The sequence below is a fragment of the Polypterus senegalus genome, chromosome 8, assembly GCF_016835505.1.
Source record: "Polypterus senegalus isolate Bchr_013 chromosome 8, ASM1683550v1, whole genome shotgun sequence".
Taxonomy (NCBI): Eukaryota; Metazoa; Chordata; class Cladistia; order Polypteriformes; family Polypteridae; genus Polypterus; species Polypterus senegalus.
In genome coordinates this window covers 24417493-24429845 of record NC_053161.1, presented here as the reverse complement: position 1 = coordinate 24429845, position 12353 = coordinate 24417493, and positions in this window count along the sequence as shown.

Sequence of the window (12353 nt, the reverse complement as noted above, 5' to 3'; positions counted from 1 at the left end):
TGGAACACTGAACATGATGTTCATTTTAAAACAAAACAGCGGGTTAAGTTAATTTAAAATATTTTATAAATAAACTGCTTCCCTTTTAAACGCAGTGGAAAATAATGTATACCATGATTATGAAGAGTGCGGTGGGCTGGCGCCCTGCCCAGGGTTTGTTTCCTGCCTTGCGCCCTGGGATTGGCTCCAGCAGACCCCCGTGACCCTGTAGTTAGGATATAGCGGGTTGGTTAATGGATGGATGTACTGTATGGATGATTATGAAGAAATAACTTTCTCCTGAAAATTATTAAGCTTATTCTTTAAGTGCTGCCTTTACCAGTATCCTCTCTAAGGACTTGAATGTCGTATATAACAGTAACAGAGACATGGCAATCCTAGAAACCACCACGCACAAGTGAACATTACAACTGGCTGCCAAAGGAACAGTCCAATCCCCAACCTCAAGTTCAGGATCAAAGACAACAAAGAAAACCACTTTTGAGGCCGGCAATCACCAATTAAGATTTGTCCTTGCTCATGAATGTCTGAGAGTTCTCCTTTGAGGCATTTCAGAATGAAGATATGTTAGCCTGGCAGTCTGATTTTGTAATCGAGCTGGTGAGCTGCAAGGTTTTCCATGTTTTGAGATCCTGGCTTCGTTCATTCAGTTTACACCATTTTTTAAGACAGTGTGAGCTCATGTTTCTCAAGGATGGTTAAAAAGCTAAAGGTATGGTGACAATTTAAATGAAGTTTTTTTTTTTATTACAGTTTACTATAAATATTACAATTGCAGTTGAAATTAATCATATTATTATTTGAGGGGAACTTGCTTGACAAATAAAGGACCGAAAAATATATCTAGAGAGCAATGAGGAAATACAACAGATTAAAGTGAAACCACTGCAGATTGGGGCCCTCTGAGGATCTCATTTCAGGCCATTTTAGTACACTTCTGTAGGCCTGATGTTGAGATGTCCTTAGAAGTCCAAATATTTTGGCAATGCCTCCTCAGATCTACCTCCCATACTCAATTGCATTCAGTGCTAATGAAGTTGTTTTCGAGGTCCAAATCTTCCCTCTTCCTTTAAACTACTATATGATTTTGGGAGAAATAGAACTCATGAAGTTTCTGATTGGGTTGGTCTACTCATGCACCCTAAGCTTCACACACACAAAAACACACTCTACCCTGTCATGCCCTAGAGTCCCTTATCATAGGATTTGGCAGAAACTTGAGGACATGAAGTATCACGACAAGTCAGTGGGACAATAAGGGAGGCTGATGCAACAACTAAAAAGGTGTATTTATTGAAGAAAAAAAGTCTATAAAGAAATTATAACAAAAAGGCACACAAACACTGCAATGATGAATTAAGATGAAACAAAAAATGTTCCAAAAACTTCATTCAACGCATGGCACACACCAAAATAATGTAAAAAAAAGGATCAAACCTCTTATTAATAAAAAAAAAAGAAAAATCTTAGCCTGCTTTCTCCCTCTTTTCCAAACACTCAGGGTTAAAGCTGACTTGTCCTGTCTATTGCCCTGCAGCTCACGTACTGACCATCTCCTGGTCTGAACTGAACTCCTTAATTTCTTGCATAGATAGACAGGCTTTTATCCCAGGTCAACCATCCCTCACGTTCCTTAGTCACACGCCTAGCCTTCCAACTGCCTAAGCTACCAACACTCTGCAATACGTCCTTCTCTTGTGCCTGTGATCGGTGTCCACCACACGCCTGTCTGTTGCTCCACAGCCTCTAAACACCACGGTCACACCGGAAGAATGCTGGGACGAAGTATGACAGGCAGCAGGCACGCGCCCACAACCAAGGACCCTTCACATGGAAGCACACACCACCCCATCTGCTCCCAGCCTGACAACTCACAGCTGCTCCACTTGTACACTCGAGGAACAAACCAGTAACAAAAGTTTTTTTTTTTTCTTTTAATATGAGGACTGAGCATGCAAATAAACAAAAACAAAATCAAAGTACTTCTAAATGAATACATTGGGTGGCGTTTCCTCACACACCCTCCGCCTAACTTACAGGCCATAGGGACGGCATAAAAACTTTCTTTTCCTTTCTTGATACGTAACGGACCTAGAACTGGTAAGCCTGCAGCCCTATATACTATCACGCCACTCGCACATTGGTGTCCTTCATTTTCTTTAACCACTGCAGGGCACGATGGTCGCAGTCTATATTAAAATCAGTTCCCAGAAGGTAGTATTTTAATGAATCTATCATCCATTTAAGGCTAAATACTCTTTCTCCACTGTGGTATAGTTCTTTTCTCGTGGGAATAACATTCGGCTCAAGTAAAGTACAGGGACGATTCTCACCCTTTCCCAGTAAAAGTACGGCTCCCAAACCTTATCCTGAAGTATCCGCCTGCAAAATAAAAGGCAAATTAAAATCAGGACAGAATAAAAAGAAAAATTGTAAATCCTTAAAAGCCAGTTGTTTTTCTTCTCTCCTCTGCAGATTATTGGGAGCATTCTTCTTGAGCATTTCTGTTAGAGGTACAGCTTTTTGTGCAAAGGTTGGTATAAAACACCTGCGCCAACTGACCAAACCCAGAAATGATCTCAGCTGTTTCTTAGTTGAGGGACAAGGACAGGCTTTAATAGCAGCAATTGCTTCTACTTGGGGCTTGATAATTCCTCCTTGCACGGTGGAACCCAAGTGGTGCACCTCTCTTTGTACAAGCACACTCTTTTGTGGACTGACCACCATCCCTGCTGTTTTTAACCTCATTTAAGTGCTCAAGGTGATCCTCCCAAGTCTTACTAAAAATCACTACGTCAACGATATAAGCCCCAGCATATGCCTCTACTCCCTGTAACACTTTATCCATTAATAATTTGCAGCAGCACCATGCAGTCCAAACGGCATTATGGTGAAATGGTAAAATCCACCTAGTCCCTTAAATGCAGTTAAGTTCTCAGAGAGTGGCATCAGCCAATTTCCCTTGCACAGATCTAACATTGTCAAAAATTTTGCAGGTCCTAACCTCTATATCAACTTATCTACCCTAGGCATTGGATAGGTATCAAAAGCTGATGTTTCATTAAGTGTGGAAAAGTCAATGTAAAACCTCAATGACCTATTTTTTTGGGACCAATACAATAGGACTACACCATTAGCTGATTGAAGGTTCAACAATGCCCATTTTCAATATCTGCCTCAGCTCATCCCGAAAGTTGTTGTGGAGCCTAGCCGGTATTCTGCAGCCAGTTGTCCTTATGGACCCTGAAGAGATAAGATGGATTTCATATTCAACTAGTTTAGTCCTACTAGGTATGTTGCCAAAATGTTCAGCTGGAATAACATTCTGTATATCCTTTCTTTCTCAGACAAGTGTTCTAACACAGGCAAGGCAGAATTATTCTCCTCACACAACGACAGGTACTGAGTTCTCCTCATCCAAGAGTCTATCATTTAAAAACTGCATAGAAGAATCAGTTCTTTCATGCCATTCCTTTAACATAGCTATATGAAAGACTTGTCTCTGTTTCCTAGGCCTATCTGGCATGTTGATTTCGTAAGTGACAGGACCTTTCTGAGCCACTACCTCATATGGCCCTTGCCACTCGGCCAATAAGCTGTTTTTATTAGTGGGCAATAATAAAAGTACCTTCTGTCTTACCTGCAGGACTTGTTTCCTTGCAACCTTATCATACCACGCCTTCTGCAACTGTTAGACATTCTTCATATCAGCCTGTACTTTTTCAGCCAGCTCAGACAATTTGTCCCGCATTCCTCAAAACAAAGGTCATAATATAAACAGATTCAGACTCCTTCCTTCCCATTTGAAAAGTCTCCTTTAGCAACCCCAATGGTCCTCTGATATGGCGTCCATACAACAATTCAGAGGGCGAAAACCCAGTTGAGGCCTGTGGCACTTCCTGATATGCAAATAGTAAAAATGGAAGCCAAAAGTCCTGGAGCCTCCTGCATAACGCCATGCATAGAATTCACACTAAAACATGGCGTACGGACAAAAGCGGATGCATAAATCTGTGCGTTCGCCAACTTTCACGTTCTTACGCTACATAAATCCTGGTCACCATGAAAAGTAACGCACGTGCCTGCTGCCACTCGCCAAGCTCTTCCCAGATTTATGCCTCTTTGAATATGCAAATCAGTATAAATAGCACTTAAGCTCAGCGTTCTGTGAAAAGACAATGGCAAAAGCACAGGGGAAAATAGAAGAATTTCAGCGAATACCAAGTGGAGGCAAGAAAAAATTTACTATTTGTTGGTTTAAACAGTGATATAAACAACAAAAGGAAGTTGATCGAGTGACAGAGTGTCGGAGAAACTCGAAAGTTCAAGTTGTCAGATATCAAAGTCGCCGTGAAAAGGCAAGTTGTAGCCCACCGTCTGAGTGTCATATTAAAGCTTATTAGGGTACTGAGAAAAGAAATAAAAAATAGTGACACAGTGGAGGAAAAAAGCTCGAAATGTCAACTTTAATCTTGAAATTTCACTTTAATCACGCAGCTTATTTTGTCTTTAAAGTAGAACGTCATACACTTCATTTTAAAATCATTTAAATTTACTAGTTTTTCAAATACCATTGTAACTAAAGTAGCATGTTAAATGCTTTGTTTTGTATATGTTCTTCTATGTGCTCTATGTGTGTGAATCACTATGTGCGTCTTAAACAGGCTTTCTCTTCCTCCGACAGAACACAGAATCCATTACATTCATGATATTACAGCTCTCTGAATAATTAAAATACTGAAATGTATACATGATATAATTTTGATGATGATAGGAGTTAAAGCATGTTATTAAACATGGGAACACGGTGGCACAGTGATTGTTCCTGCCTCACGCAAGATGCTTGCTACGTCATGCACGACCTTCGATGAAATAATTTATTACAGCAGTACTGTCTCTTTCAAAAGTACTAACCCCCAATACCTGTCCTTCTCCAAGTACCCAATCACCACACAATCAGCTCTGTAATAGACGTTAAGCTGTCTGTAAGCTTAAAATGCCAATTCTTCAGAACTTTTAAGGAACATCGAAATATCTTCATATTACCTGTTTAATTATCCCATCCATCTATCTTTCCAGTGTCACACCAGCCCCAGCAAGAATACAATGCGAGGCAGGAACAATCCCTGAACCACCAGATCCTTGCTACCGCTGCGAAACTGTTTAATTATTAACAACTAGCAGAATACCCGCGCTTCGCAGAGGAGAAGTAGTGTGTTAAAGAAGGTACGAAAAAGAAAAGGAAACATTTTAAAAATAATGTAACATGATTGTTAATGTAATTGTTTTGTCATTGATATGAGTGTTATTCTCATATCTATCTATCTATCTATCTATCTATCTATCTATATATATATATATATATGTAGCAAAATACCCGCGCTTGACAGCGGAGAAGTAGTGTGTTAAAGAAGGAAAGAGAAAGAAAAGGAAATATTTTGAAAATAACATAACATGATTGTCAATGTAATTGTTTTGTCACTGTTATGAGTGTCGCTGTGATATATATATATATATATATAGCAAAATACCCGCGCTTCGCAGCGATGTCATGTGTTTAAGAAGTTATGAAAAAGAAAAGGAAACATTTTAAAAATAATGTAACATGATTGTCAAAGTAATTGTTTTGTGTATTTGGTGGCAGCATCACAAAGTTATTTTCGGCAGCTGCATCAGAAAATGTACTACGACGTCTGACACGACTCCTTTTTACTGTTTTCTCACAGCTTGGATTGCTGCTGTCATATATATATATACACACACACACACACACACACACACACACACACACACACATACATATATACATACATACATACGTACATACATACATACATACATACATATATATACACATACATATCTTCATATCTATATATCTATATGCATATCTACATATACACATATATACATACATACCTATCTACATCATATATACACACACATACATACATACACACACACAAATTATATATATGTGTGTATGTATGTATGTATGTGTGTGTGTGTGTGTGTGTGTGTGTGTGTGTATATACTGTATACACATACATACATATATATACACATAGATATACAGTACTTGTGTGTATGTTTGTATGTGTCTATATGTGTGTGTATAGCTTTGGTCACTGAGTGCAAGGGAGAAATAATAAAATATAGTCTATAAGTTATTAAACAGTAAAACATTAACGTTTTAAGAAGTACAGGTACATTGAGCACTACTGGAGTGGTTGCGGGTAAACTACATTTTAAAGACTGTGTAACACAACAGGTAAGTAGTACTAACAGCAGCTAAAATGTATATGGATCATCTCGGTAGTAGATCCCTTTTGAAAGGCGCTACACGACGGCTGTGGTATAGAAATTACATTTTCTATGTGAACGTTCAAATTTGTGCCTCTAGTAATGTGCCTTACCGGCAATTAAAGAAAATTAGTTTTGTGTCCTCTGCAGTGTTAAGAGAGAAAGGCTTTGGTTTGGCATAAAAGGAAAAAAGGTGTAAAGAAAGGAAAGTTGCCTTTTTCTTTTATATAGTACTAGCAAAATACCAGCCAGAGGAGAAGTAGTGTGTTAAAGAAGCAATGAAAAGAAAAGGAAACATTTTGAAAATAACGTAACATGATTGTCAATGTAATTGTTTTGTCACTGTTGTGAGTGATGAGTGTTGTTGTCATATATATATATATTTACACACACACACAAACATATATATATATACATATCTATACATATACACATATATACATACATATATATATCTACATATATACACATACATATACACACACACATAAATACATACACACATACATACATACATACACACACATATACACACACAAGTACATATATATATATACATACACACACACATATATAAACATATATATACATATACATACATATCTACATATATACACACACAGCTATTTCGTATCAGTGCAATACGCTTTTGTTAAAACGGATGACTCCCGCTCTTACGTGCAAGTCTGCGTGGATATTATGAACTATCGTATTTGTTCAAGTTCTATTTAAATTTTAAATAGAAGGAATTTTTATTTAGTCGACAGAAATATCTTTGGTAGGAATGGTAAAAACAGACAGGAATATTATTCCTGAATAAATCAACTCAAACCTTAAACAACTTATAATATTTTGCTCTCCATAAAAATATATCCTGTCTAAATTATACAAGTTAGAAATAAAGTAAACATTAAAAGAACAAACATTCAAATTTCTTTACTCTTATGTAATTTTATATAAAAAAATAAACTTAGATTTTAAATATCCCAAAAGATTTTGCTCTCCATAAAAATATATCCTGTCAAAATTATACAAATTCAAATATGAACATGCTGCATAACAAAACCTGGAAATATAAATAAAATGTGTTCCTTTCAGCAATAACAAATCAAATCATTCAGTTGTCTTTGCTCATATGTCATTTTAGAGCTGGACGCCTGGCATCTTTTTGGCCACAGGTTCGTTTCTGTTTGGTGTGAGGTTCTGTGTTGTGGAGATTCTCAGGATGGATTGCAGGTGCTCATCAGTGAGGCGACTCCTGTGTGCTGTTTTGTTAGTCTTTATCACTGAGAAGAGCTTCTCACACAGATATGTGCTACCAAACATGCACAAGGTTCGAGCCGCATGTAGACGGACTTTTTTTGTTCTTCAAAGTCACCAAAGCGCCGTGCAAACTCAGTGCGCTCAGTTTATCAGCAAAGTGCGATTTGGGAACACCGTAGTGACGACTTGGTTTAACATTACTTGGCAACAGGGAAAGTGGGGCAAGTGGTTGTGTCTCCCATAAAAGCAGCTTCAATTGAAATCACTTTGTGATTGTGCACGGTAAAACGTCCGCTGAAGTGTCAGATTCTTATTTAATTCTTCTGCTTTCTGTATCTTCTGCATTGCATTCAGGTCTTTCAGGTTACCCTGATGTTTTGTTTTATAGTGCCGTCTTAGATTAAATTCTGTAATTACAGCCACATTAGCTCCACAAATGAGACACACGGGTTCAGTAAACATATACTCAGCCTCCCATCGGTTTTAAAGGCTCTATTTTCAGAATCAACTTTTCTCTTCAGCATCGTGTGAGCTAGCTTCGCAATAACTTGCAGCATCTTAAGCTAGACTTGATTAACGGTAAGTGTTGGCAAGGCAGCTGAAGCGCTGCATTATGGGATCTGTAGTTTATTGTGTTACCAGCGCTTCATATACCGGGCTTTAATAACAATAATACAGTATATAAAATGATCTCGGGGCGGATATAATTACACGGGCGGATGTGGCCCGCCCTTGAGTTTGACACATATGGACTAAATAGAACTTGAAAAGATATATTTTTTCAAATGTGATCGCAATTCAGATAGAGTTGACGCACTACAGCCTGCATGCCTCAATAAGTCATCCTCCCTTGCCCTTACTTTTTACCGTTCATCTAATGAATACACTGAGTATGGCTTTACCAAAACAATCATTGATGGCTAATAAAGTATCCATTATTCGAGTATGTAGATCGGGTTATATATATATATATATATATATATATATATATATATATATATATATATATATATATATATATATATATACCCGCGTATCGCAGCGAGAAGTAGTGTGTTAAAAAGCTAGAAAAGAAAAGGGAACATTTTAAAAATAACGTAACATGACTGTCAATATACAGTATTTGTTTTGTGAGTGTTACTGAGTGTTGCTGTCATCAAGGATTTGATTATCATTATTTCTTTCAATCAGGTTTGTATTTGTAGGATGTGTTGTGTTCAAGTTACATTCCGTGTTTGTCAATCGTTGTAAAGATGACAGGTTTCATTCATCGATTCGTTTCTTACTGCATCAATAAACAGCTCGTCTTCTTCTTTATCTGAGACCTGACACACTGCATGCACGGGTTTTTTTTACACTGTCTTCCTTTAGCGGGACATTGACTTTTTCCAACGTGTGCTTTGTTTCCGCAGTAGTTGGATTTATGAATATGCTTGTATGTATGAGACGCTTCATATTTTTGCTGCCTTTTCAATTGTGTAATTCAGTTTTGTTCAGCTCTTTGGAACTGTTGCTTTTATCTGTGCACGCGTCAGTTCACGTGAGCCGCTCGGTGTACATGCATCGAAGGTTCCCAGCTGTGCTGGTGCCATCTCGTGCTATGTCCATGGCTGTATTTAATGTTACCTTAGTCCTGGCACTTAAAACTTTCTCTCGCAGTTTCGCTGAGTTTGTGTCAAACACCACCCTGACCATCTCATCTTCCTCTCCATAAGCACAGTCCTTCACCCGTGAATATTTATCCGTGGCAGTTTGCTATTGGATTGCCGCTGACGGACGGCCTTATATGGGCAGGCACTAAATTACAAACGCCAGCGGAGCCTGTCTATGAACTTAATTTAAAGTGTAGGTTTACATCGTGCTTTGTTTCAGTAGCAGAACTCATGAATATGGTTGTATATGTCACCGCCGCTTCTTATTGTTTCGCTGCCTTCTCAATTATATAATGCATGTTTTCTTCAGCGCTTTTTGAGGTCTTCCTGGTTTTCTATGTACTGCGTGATTACGTGGGAGGCGTGATGATGTCACACGAAACTCCTCCCCACGGCGTTGAAGCTCATCTCCATTACAGTAAATGGAGAAAAACTGCTTCCAGTTATGACCATTACGCGTAGAATTTCGATATAAAACCTGCCCAACTTTTGTAAGGAAGCTGTAAGGAATGAACCTGCCAAATTTCAGCCTTCCACCCACACGGGAAGTTGGGAAGTTGGAGAATTAGTGATGAGTCAGGGCTTTGCCTTTATTAGTATAGATAGAGAGATGTGTTCGCTGACGTTATGATCGCCTTTTGGGGACAGTCGCGGTGGGTCTTGTGTAGACTGGTGAGACGCCCCGCCATTAATCGGCTGTGATGGCACTGTGAGTCCTCCACTCGTATGCGTGCGTTCATAATCCGAGCTGAGGATCTGATAATCGTATACGTGCAAAAGAAAGTGTGAATCGCCTTAATATTATTTTGCCGTGGTGTAGAAAAGGGGTCCCGTGTTTGCACATGTCTGGGCTATAGCGCAGGGGGAGGATGAAAAAAATTAAAAGTGCTCACTTTGACTTAAGGCAGAAGCGCAGTCAGCGTCTCAAAGGCCGGCACAGCTATGCACGCGCGCTGGCTGCTCGACTTTTGCTGGGCAGGAGACCACAGTTTTTGCAGACACGTTCATGATATCAAAAGTCTCAGCTCTTTGGAGGTAATTCATATATTATATATATAGCAAAATACCCGCCAGCAGCGGAGAAGTAGTGTGTTAAAGAAGTAATGAAAAAGAAAAGGAAACATTTTAATAATAACGTAACATGATTGACATTGTCATGAGTGTTGCTATCATATATATTCCTGCCTAAATAAGTCACCCTCACTTCGCTCTTAATTTTTTACCGTTCATTTAATCATGGCTAGTGGCGGAAAAATTATAAAATGGAAGGAGGATGGCTTTACCAAAACAATTATTGATGGCGAATCGATTATTCATAAAGCTTGAATTGGTGATCTGTTTTTCTGTGTTAACCTCATATTTTTTCAGACTTCTTCTCAAACTAAGGTGGTGCGAGGGTAAAATGAATCGGGATACGGTGATCAATGTAATCGGTGTACCAGGAAATCATGCATTGACAAAAGCTCCCTTTGCTTGTAATGCAAAGTGTGATTAAATGCATTATTTTTTAACGCGTTAAGGAGCACATGCATCGAAGCTTCTCAGCTGTGCTTGTGCTAAGAAAAGGAAAGATTTTAAAAATAACGTAACACGCTTGTCAATGTGACCTTTTGTAAGTAGTGCCTGGAGGATTCAGTGTGTAGAAACTCTATAGAGACAGCGTGTGTATTAACTTGAGGTAAATGGGAGGGGAGATGATGACGTGACTCCCCACCCTTTAACTGTCAATCCCCACAAACACAGTCTCTGAATTTGCATAAGCACACCCCTTCACCTACAATTTTAACTTAGTTACAAAGTGATCAAAACTCTCGTTTATATCCTGCGTCCTCTCATTAAACTTGTATCCCGCATTACCTGTGGGCATGTGAAACGCCAGCGGTAGCCTGTCTATGAACTTAATTTAAAGTTTAGGTTTACACCTTGCTTTCTTTCCGAGGTAGCAACACTCATGAATATGGTAGTATATGCCACTCGCTCGCTTCTTATTGTTTCGCTGCCTTCTCAATTATATAATGCATGTTTTCTTAAGCGCTTTTTGTAGGTCTTTCTGGTTTTCTACGTATTGCGTTGACAGTCAGTTCACGTGATTACGTGAGAGGCGTGATGATGTCACACGAAACTCCGCCCCCCACGTCTTTCCAGCTCAACTCCATTACAGTTAATGGAGAAAAATACCTTCCAGTTATGACCATTAGGCGTAGAATTTCAAAATGAAACCTGCCCAACTTTTGTAAGTAAGCTGTAAGGAATGAGCCTGCCAAATTTCAGCCTTCTACCTACACGGGAAGTTGGAGAATTAGTGATGAGTGAGTGAGTGAGTGAGGGCTTTGCCTTTTATTAGTATAGATGTAGATTATTTAAATGAAGTTAAAGTTTTATCGGTATAATAAAGTTATTTTGCTGCATTTCATCTTAAAAATTATGTCATCATCATATGTAAATACGCGCTTTATAAAGTGGCGCAGGTTGTGCAATATTTTAACTGTATCGCAAGTTTACAGTGAGGTAATTGTACTTATAAGTACACACAGTTCTACAAGGAGCACTTGATGGACTGATTGTGTTTATATTTCTTGGGATGAAACTTTTTCTGAACCGCGATGTCCCAACAGAAAAGGCTCTGAATGAGAGCAGCTCAATAGACAGCATGGCTGAGGCAGCGTGTGCTTGATGCTGTATATTGATAATTCTCTTTCTGATCAGCTGCTGCTGTAGAGCTGATTCCCCACTCAGATACAGTGATATAAATACTCCGAGTGGTGCAGTGAGAGTAATATGGAAAAAGATGATCCGCTGTGGCAACCCCTAACGGGCGCAGCTGAAAGAAGGCGCAGTGAGAGTAACAACGCTAAAGCAGCTGTGGTATTTGGAATAGTTTGACCATTCTGTGGACCATTATATTATTACAGGTTAATTACAATTGGATGCATTAAAGTAATAAACAATATGCGGTTAATTTCAGTGTATTTATAAAGCCACATCAGGGACATGGATCTAAAAAAGAAAGGGAAACCACGCTGGAACAGTAGCACTGCTTTGACGCTCGGTGCCGCCAGTTTGCAAAACCGAGCGGGAGGACTTGTGTATGCCAGGGTATGAGGTACCGTGGAAATGTGGGTGGCTTTACACCAA